At 35.4% G+C, this 10,261-nt stretch overlaps 1 long non-coding RNA gene across 1 annotated transcript; it reads right to left on the bottom strand.

The window, feature by feature from the left end:
• Window positions 1–106: 106 nt before the first annotated feature.
• On the bottom strand, window positions 107–7,608 carry LOC121420806. The gene is made up of 6 exons (XR_005970837.1): window positions 7,375–7,608; window positions 6,647–6,955; window positions 5,793–5,955; window positions 1,185–1,305; window positions 547–876; window positions 107–212 (listed from the first exon to the last, which is right to left on the bottom strand). It is a non-coding gene; the product is annotated as an uncharacterized LOC121420806 (long non-coding RNA).
• Window positions 7,609–10,261: the final 2,653 nt, after the last annotated feature.

Here is a 10,261-nt window from a genome sequence, read left to right as displayed (position 1 = left end):
TAAAACACTTCTTTTGCTTGAAATATTTGCGCGAAGGGGGATATTGTCAGCTTGACCAGTACCCCCTACTAACTGGAATGATAGTGTGGTCGCTGGGAATGACCCAATACTTTTACAAGTGATTGAAGTCGGTGAATCTTCTTGAACGTTCAGGACGGTTGAATGGTTCTGGTTTCCTCCAATTCGAAAGAGCAGCACATCCCTTGGGAGAACTTAAAATCAAAACATAATGAGACATTTTGAGGGTGTGAGATGGAAAACTAAGGAGAGGGGGGCGGGGGGTCGTATTATGGATGGTATCGAATTTACACTTTGGTAAAATGATATTGAGGAGACTGAATGCTTTAGTACATACATTAAAAACATTTTCCTGTATCTTACGCATGCTATGTGGACATGAAAGCAAAATGCACAGATAATGTAAATCCATCTGCAAAGGAACAGATTCGCTAAAACATTTTATACACTGCAGTGGAGAAATCAACAGGCTCTCAAATGACTAAGAATGACTTCTACAAACAAAGACAACCTATATGACATACACACCATAAACATTGAGATGAACTGAGCGTAGTCGTTCATTTTGTAGTTCTGGGTGTGACGCGATGCAGCTAAGAATCTTTTCGTGGTCATCCCTGGAGGGTGTGATTTTCACAGCTTTACGCGAGATGTAATATCCGTCTTGAATAACATCAGACTGATCCTGAAAATCTATAACTATATCTGGTACATGCCATTCCAATACTGCAGGGGGCATTGCTCCATATGCTTCGCAGGTGATGTCATTTCGTTGGCCAGCTATTACCGTTACAGAGAGGTTGTTAAAGTAATAACGATCCCCCTTTCCATCAATGATGTAGATCCAAGTGGGTGGAGCTAGATATAAGAATAAGATGTATTCAGTAGTAAAGTCAGTTTGCTATATTAATGGTTTTTAATTTGTAACTTATTTTTTTGTGTTATGATGTATATCTTGATACACACTTATCAGGATATTATCCGTAAAATTATGATTTCGTTTTATGGGTAATATGCTATTGCGTAGGCCCTACATATTTCGATAATCAATAATCGTTGGTTCATACACAGTGCTCTTACCAATTCATACGATCAGTATTTATTTGCTACGTAAAACTTGCTTTCATCATGCTTTGATGAAGCAAATGCGACCTAGGTCTACTTACCGCTTTGTGAGATGATAACACCAAGGAGAAGTACGAGAACTACTTGTGCAGAAATGGACATCATAATTAAGCGACAATTTACGGCAATGCTACGAGATCCTGTTTCAACCGACAGTCAGTTCTGAACGGAAAAAAAGGATAAGAACACGAAATTATTACATATGAACTGCTTGGGCGATTATACAATGACACTTCCTCATATTCCCTCCTTCTTACATGGGTTTGGTTTCGCTCACTGAAAAAGACACCCGTCAACATAATAGGTAATTATGTTAAAGCTTATTAGATGGAAAGCGGGCGCTCTTTTGTCTGTGAGCCTAAGTATGATATGATTATCATTGTGTGACTGCAAAAATCCTCTAAAACTTTATGCCAATATGAACAAGCGTATTTTTTTTATTAAACTCATATTCAAACAATCAACGGATATTGTAATTGTATTTCATGTTATACTACTTTTAGAGCGTTCGGGCTTAATAAGCCCAAACGCTCTAAAAGTAGGGGGAAGCCATGCTCATGATTTCAGGTGCCTATGCTCCTAGATATATTTCGCACTGTGCTTCGTTTCCGTCAGTGGTTTTCTTGTTAAAGTGATCAATTCACTTTGATCTGATTTTCCTTAGTTTTCAATCTCATTTTGGTTCTTCATGAATGAGGTGTGGTTTCAATAACAACGTGTATTGAGCGAATCTGTACCACATGTTACAACACATAATCTTTGGATGAACCCAGCATGACCTACATACAGTACATTTTTTTTTATAATTCAATTTCAATTTATTTATTTGACATCCTTTAAAAAACATACAAACATAGGCCTATAAACAAGTATACAACAAAGGAGTAAAAGAATTTAAATTACAGTATGAGCAATAATAAGAAAAATAAAAATGGTAGAAATATAAGAGAAATGGAAATAAAATGCAGCGGAGGAATGGAAGTCAGAAAGGCCATTGACCTGTCAAGCCGACTCCCCTGATTACTACATTATACGAATAAAAACATAATAGAATAGTGGCCAAAAACAAAACAAACAAAATACTCGAACATATTGACATCAACCCCCCACACACACACATTAGATAGGCAGTTGGAATTATTTACTATACGCAGTTGGTTTTGTTTCAATCTACGTTTCAATGATGAGAATGTAACAGATGATTTTAAAGTATCGGGTAAATTATTCCACAAGTTTGGCCCTTTATAACGAATTGTAGATTTAGAAAGCGTATTACGAAAGAACGGTATATATAATTTGTTTGAATTTCTCGTTTCATAATTATTTATACTGCTATTAAACATAAAATAACTATTAAAACAAGATGGAAAAGTAGAATTTAAAATGAAATATTGGTACATAAATAAAATAATTTGCGATTCATAAAGTTCATTTAGCTTTAATTTTTTTAGCTTAAAAATAAAATCTGTGTATGAGCTCTAAAACATGAATTCGTTATTACCCTTATTGCACGTTTTTGAATCACATATATCCTTTGGAATAAATATGAGGCACAGCCACCCCAGATAATCAGACAATAATTCAAATGTGGCAAGATCAAGGTATTATATATATTTACAAGGATGCGTAATGGTATTTTTTTACTCTTTTCAATACTCCGATTACTCTAGAAATCTTTTACAAATGTAATCTATATGATAATTCCATGTCATATTTTCGTCAAGAATTACTCCTAAGAATTTCATTTGATTAACCTGCTTTATTGCTTTATTGGCAATTGTTATTCGTATTGCACTGTTATCAATATGTTTATTGTGTGTTTTAAAAATAACATAATTTGTTTTTTTCGTAATTAATAAAAAGTTTATTGGCAAGAAACCATCGTTGAATTTTGGCTATTTCAGTATTTAACATAAAATTCATATTAAAAGGATCATTACCAGATAAAAATATTGTTGTGTCGTCAGCAAAAAGAATAAATGATAAAATACTGCTAACACTTGGCAAGGCATTCATATACAATAAGAATAATGATGGGCCTAGATTAAATCCCTGAGGTACACCCATTTGTATATTGCTCTATGCTGATGAATATTGCCAGTGCTCACATATTGCTTACGATTTAATAAATAACTTTTTCAATAATAACAATGGAGTCCCTCTAATTCCATAAAAATACAATTTATGGAATAAAATATTAAAATCAATACATTCAAAACCTTCTGATAGATCTAAAAATATACTGATTAAGAAATCATTGCACTCAAAAGCCTGAGATATGCTATCAACAAATTTTAAAAGTGCATGGCAAGTAGTATGTTTTTTTTCAAAAACCAAATTGCTTATCGAATAAAATGTTATTATTTTCAATAAAAACAATCAACTTATTAAATATATTTTTTTCAAAGATCTTACTGAAAATTGTTAAAACTGATATAGGTCTATAATTATTTAGTGAAGAGGTATTACCACTTTTAAAAACCGGAGTTACTCGGGAGATTTTGAGTGCATCAGGAAATATACCGCGTTCTAAGGCCAAATTAATGATATTACAAAGAGGAGTCAAGACTATATGAATAGATTTCTTCAAGACTTTGGGGGGAACGTTATCATACCCTGGATCTTTACTTACATCAAGTTTCAGGACAACGTTTAAAATACCCCTCTCCGTAGCAGGATGTAAAAACAACGACTTTTCAAAATGACCAGTCATACCCTCTCTAAATGAGTTTTCTGTGCTATTACTGTTGATGTTTTCTCTTAGCTTCACACCTACTGAAGTGAAATGGTCATTGAACTCATTGACTATTTCCTGTTGATCAGTTATTGTACTACCATTTATTTCTAACTCGCTTACAATTGTTTTCGATATATTTCTGTTGAAAGTCTGGTTTATGACATTCCATGTCCCTTTCATATTACCTTGTAGTTTGGCAAATTTTGTGTGAAAATGCTCGCGTTTCTTTTTTCTTATCAAGTTACCGAGATCATTGCGGCACCTTTTATAGGCGTTTTCACATAAATTAGATTTACTCTTCAGGTATTTTTTTGTACAACGCATGTTTTCGTTTACTTAAATTTATATCTTTCGTTATCCATGGTTTTGTTGTTGCGTTTACTTTCTTTTTCTTTATCCTTGTACTAAAATATATATTATAAACATCTCTATACAGCTTCAGAAAACAATCATACCTTGTATTTACATTGTCAATTGCGTTCAAAACATCCAAATTTAATTTGCTTAGTTCAGAAAATCGACATTAAAGTCTCCCATTATTATGCATTCTTTACTTTCTCCTGTAATCTTACCCATAATTACACTAATATCGTTTAAAGCGTCTACAATTTTCCGACGATACATCACAGCTACAATATAATTCTTGATCTTATTTGGAATTTCAATGAACAGGCTTTCGATATTTTCAGTAAATGTGACCAAGTCGGGGCGTTTAATATATTTTATGTTATCATTTATATATATGCCTACGCCTCCTCCTCTTTTGTTATATATGTGTTTGCCTACAAATATATAACCTGGAATCATACATTCATGTTCTTCCTCATTATTGAGCCATGTTTCACAAGTACCAATAAATGACAATTTCTGACCAATTTCATCACGACAATTAGTAAATGTCTCAAAATTACACTTTAAACTACGGCAATTAAGATTTGCCAAAATCAGATTTTTTCACCATGTAATTTCAAGGCATTTCCGAATTCCGTAGTGGTATATTTATTATTTATCAAATTTTCAAAGTACCCATCATTTTCATCAAAACTAGTTTCAGATTCTTGTTCATTTCTTAAAGGTCTACATAAGAAACAATCATTACAAGTTATTTTGCCTGCTACATAATACACAGCTACAGTTTGAAGACATATGGCATTACTGAAGGAAAAATATATATATATGTATAACAAGGAAAATTCTGTTCAATTTCATCAACTTCCAGAGTTTATTGCATCTCATCTGTCATACCAAATCTATATTTTGATCTAGTAGATGATGAGAGTTGCTTCGCTTCCTCTAGTGATCTAACAAGTTTCGTGACAGTTTTGCCATTTGATGCAGGTAACGCAACAAAGATTCGACCATCATTCAATGCACCCTGAATGTAAAGTGTAGCTAATAATAGAGGGTGCACATTAGTTACACACAACGGAAAGCGTTCAACGTAGCCAACAGACTCTTTGAATTTGAGAAAACTGGGCACAAGCTAAATACGTCTCAGAGACTGTTATCAAAATGATGCTAATAGATTGCTACTTGTATGCCAATCACAGTGGTTCACTCTATATTGCAGTGTTTCAGCATTATGGAAAGCAAATACAAACACTCATACCCGTGTTCCTTCTTAGCTTTATACATTTATTTTTTAAATCAGCTGCTCATAAATTTAAACCATCACTTGATTTTTTTATCAATTGTGTGATGTTGAGAGAAATTACTGAACGCGACCTTTACAGTTCTCAAGTACCAACATATCAAAAATTGGGGAAGCAGATGGTATTGCCCTTTGTATATGTCATGGTATATTGTTCAAAATATTTTTGAAATGAAATAAATAACCGTCAAATTTATCTCATTTTCCATTGTTAATAATGTAGAAAAAAAAACACGTGAACGTTACGATGTGTAATCTTACCTACTATGGAATTCTACATTTTTACTGATTGTCCTTGCTTTCGGAAAGATGTTTATGTCTTATTTCCTGATGATAAATCCTGGTTGCCATTCAACGAAAAGAGATGAAGTTTTCGTCTGGTTTTGGTGGATGATGAACCCAGAAGTTGCATTCGGGATAAAATCTATAGACAGTGCATGTTTGGAAAATAATATTACTGATCTTTAATATCATATATTATATGATAATGTGTTATTTCATTTTGAAACAAATTAACAAATGCATGTGTTTCTTGTTATTCATTCAGTTTAAAATGAAACATATCAAATTTAACTATTACATTGTGGAGGAGTTACAAAAGCCAGGCATGACCGGTGATTCTAATTGTATTAAAAAAAATGTAAACAACATCAATGATATGTAGTTATATTTCTAACACATCACTTCATTTGTCATTTGTTATTAGAAAAGCAAAACCGTCTACTTGCATAAATGCAGCGAACGTAGGGAAAGGCAGAGGCAGATAATCATATTTGTTAAGAAATAAGCAAAGCAGGAAACAAAACATTGCCCAATTATTTTGCTGAAGGGCTACAGTGTCATTTCGGATATAATTTGTCTCATCGCGACCTACAGCATGTTTATAGTCTTTGAATGTAAAAAAGCAGCTCAAAGGGATAGTGTTTTTTTTTAATATTGTCTCAAAATCTAATAAACAAGCAGGCAGGACAAGCAGAAAAAAAATCAATAGCAAACGGGTCAACAAGGTCCCCACGTAAACAGACAAGATCAGGTATAATTGAAAAAAAGCTTCCCTATCTATCCAACCTGCAGAGTTATCTTATCAAATTATTTAAAAAAAAAACAGTACTTACACGTTATGTTCAGAACCAAGCTTTGATTCACCGATCGAGCTGGGAGTGTTGAAGGTTGAACTGCCTCACAGAGAAGACGCTTCCCATGGTCAAACCTCGTCGGTATTAGAGTCAGTGTGCTTTCAGCATCATATCGACCAGCTGTATTTTCATTTATGTTTAAAGATGATTCCTCTGTAAGATTTCTTGATCCGATGTACCAATGGATATACGGTGCCGGGTATCGATTTACAGCTTTACAGGTTACATTGATTTCTTTGCCATCGTAAAGATCCCCAAGGGGACTCATTTTGATGCCTTCTGGTGGGCCTTTATATGAAGTGCAGGAACAATATTCATAGATTAATGCCGTAAACTGATATTTTTTTTTCTTTTATAATAGAACCCGCTTAACATATTTTTTTCTCTAAAATTGGTGGAAGAGATTAAAGATACATCTTGCATTCTTCATTTCCCTTCGGCAACATGAATTCCCTAATTAGGTAATGATAGTGTGGCCCTTTTTAGCGAGGAAAACTGTAAGAAACCCCCAAAATACATTTTAGAATATGTTCAGCATTTAAATGAACATCAGACATCACCTAATGGGAGAACATATTTATCAATCTCTTATATGCATCTAAATATGAAGTTAGTTTATAAAAAAATGCAGAAAAGAAGAACATTGTGTATGAATAAGGAATAAAGATTAACAAATTGCAAATCTAAAGGGGTGAAGAAGAACTCACCGTAAATGATCACTTTGGCATACACCAATTCCACTATAGATTCTTCAAGCGATGCGAAGCATTTGATGTACTTCCCATGATGCACACTATTTAAGTGCAAGGTTACAATACCCTCGGTGTCAAACAGAGCATCGTCTAAAATACTTTTTTTGCTTGAGATAGTTGGAAGAATTCTTTCGACGAGACCATTGCCACTTTCTAACAGAAAGATCATTTCGGTCGCTGGGAATGACCCAATACTTTTACACATAATTGAAGTCGGTGAATCTTCTTGAACATACAGTGCCGGCCGCGGGAAACGTCACAGTGCCCCCTAGGGCGGACGCGGTAGCCCGTAGCGGGCATTTGAGGGGAGCGGACGCGGGAAGACGCCCGCGTCCACTCCCCTAGAAAATTATTGCCCTAGGGAACCGCCCGCGTCTATCCCCGGGCACTGTGACGTTTCCCGCGGCCGGCACTGTAACACTAAAACTTTTCGAAAACTATCTTTCAAATCGGAAGCAAAAGGTAATAAGAGGCTGATAAAAGAAATAGAAAACTAAGAGACTGAGAGAAGGGGAAAGGGGAGAAAGAGAATAGAGGGGGGGGGGTGAATTGTGATTTCGTTTTATCATTTCCAATTCATATAACAAAATATATTCGAAGGAAAATATTGTTTTACTGAAATGAAATAATTGAAACAATGTCTAGACCCTAAATGATATCCAACTAATCTATCAATATAAAACTGCAGTTCGTAAAAATGATAGGTTAATCTTTACTTCGACGATCATCATATAAGTGTATCAAGGATATTAATATTCGTTTTAAACCCATCTACAACTTTTTATAAAATTGCGCGTAATAAATGCGTTGGACAAGTAATCTTTACTTTGATTATGTTAATTATTATTATCTTCCCAATCCGAATATCTACCGATGTAACTAACACCGCAATCGAGAGCAGATAATGTAATCAGATGTTTTAGCAAAAAGACAAACTTGTTAAATCTGCAACATTGGGGTAAATTTATACTTTTTACAGGGTGGGGGTTTTAAAGACCCGATTTGAACCGAATTGAAAAGAATATCCTTATTCATTGTTGTTGACGCATCAGATAATTAATACCCCCCCCCCCCCAATTTCTAAGAACATCCTGTCATAAATTGGGAAGCGGATGTGATCAAAGGAGAGGGGTCGGCGTGGACGGGGAGCAAGACTCTCCCAGACTGCACAATAACAAAAGAACCAAATAAAAAAAATCGATGAGCACAACCAGTTTTGCTGGGGTTCGCTTTTTGCGCGTCTACTTTTTATGATGTGAGAAAGAACAATTTTCCCCGATATGAGAGGGTTTTTTTTGCTCCCCCCCCCGGCCCCCTATATACCCCGCTTATTATGATAAAGGTTTATAAAATATCAATACCGAAATGAGATAAAATGACAATAAGTGGGGCTCTTGCCTTCCGTGCATGATGTGATGTCGAAAGAACACACCAACGTCGGATCGTAATCGACAACCCCCTTTAAAGAAATCAAAGAAAGATCGTGGCACAAAGGAGGCGGTGAAATATCATGAGTCGACCTCGCGCATGACCGATGTCATAAACACGTCGTAACGTTGTATCGTAATCAACGATCATTGTGACTATTCCAGCGAAAGGAAATGATAAATGAGCACTGAAAAAATGTCAAGACTCGGGGAAGGCCTTCGTCCGAGAGTATATGCATGTATCTATATGTCGAAAAGTTTAGATTCATTGCGATAATAGCTTCGACGTTCCAGCCGAGGTGACCAGATTTCACAAAATTAAATACGGGACAATCGGCAAAGCACTACATAGGATCGACCGAGCCAGGCCAAAAAAAATCAACAAAAAAAAAGGCCACACAATGTTAGACTTGTTAACAAAATATATCAAGAAAGGGAAGGGAGGGTTAGTGGAAGAAAGAAGGAAGCAAGAAATGAATTGAGAGGAAAGAAAGAAAGAACAAATTAAGGAAAATTCAAAGGAAAAAGTATGATTAAAACGTTGAAAGAAAGAATAAAGGACAGATAACGGTTTCTGTCATTACTTGAAATGAATAAAGAAAGAAATAATTAAAATTAAGGAAGGGAAGATGAATGAATGTGTGAAAGAAAAAATATATTAAGAGAAAAGTAAGAAAAAAGAGAAAGAAAGAAGGGAAGAACGAAAGAAAAATAATTCCTTCATTATTTGAAAGAAACAAAGACAGAAGAAAAACGGAAAGGAAACAGGGAAGGAAAGAAGAGAAAGAAATAATAAGGGAAAAGAATTAAAAGGGAAACAGAAATAAAAGAATAAAAGAAAAGAAAACAAATAACATCTTGAATAAAAAATTCAACCTACAATAGATCCCGATCACGCTACAGTGCCGGCCGCGGGAAACGTCACAGTGCCCCCTAGGGTGGACGCGGTAGCCCGTAGCGGGCATTTGAGGGGAGCGGACGCGGGAAGACACCCGCGTCCGCTCACCTAGAAAATGAGTGCCCTAGGGAACCGCCCGCGTCTATCCCCGGGGCACTGTGACGTTTCCCGCGGCCGGCACTGTAACACTAAAACTTTTCAAAAACTATCTTTCAAATCGGAAGCAAAAGGTAAGAGGCTGATAAAAGAAATAGAAAACTGGGAGCCCGGACTGAGAGAAGGGGAAAGGGGAGAAAGAGAATAGAGGGGAGGGGGGGGGGGGGGTGAAGAAGAGAAAGAGGGAAAAGGTAAAATGGAGAAGGGATAAGGAAGGGGGAAATTAAAACAAGAAGAACCTAGAGAGAAAGAAAACAGAGGTGATGAAAAAAAGCGAAGGTGAGATAGAAAGAAAAGAGGGAAGGTGGAAGGCAAATAAAAGAAAGAAGGATAAAGAGAAGGAATAAAGGGTGAGAAATTA

This window comes from Lytechinus variegatus, chromosome 8 (assembly GCF_018143015.1).
Source record: "Lytechinus variegatus isolate NC3 chromosome 8, Lvar_3.0, whole genome shotgun sequence".
In the NCBI taxonomy this organism is placed as follows: domain Eukaryota; kingdom Metazoa; phylum Echinodermata; class Echinoidea; order Temnopleuroida; family Toxopneustidae; genus Lytechinus; species Lytechinus variegatus.
This window is presented reverse-complemented; position numbering and strand designations above follow the sequence as displayed.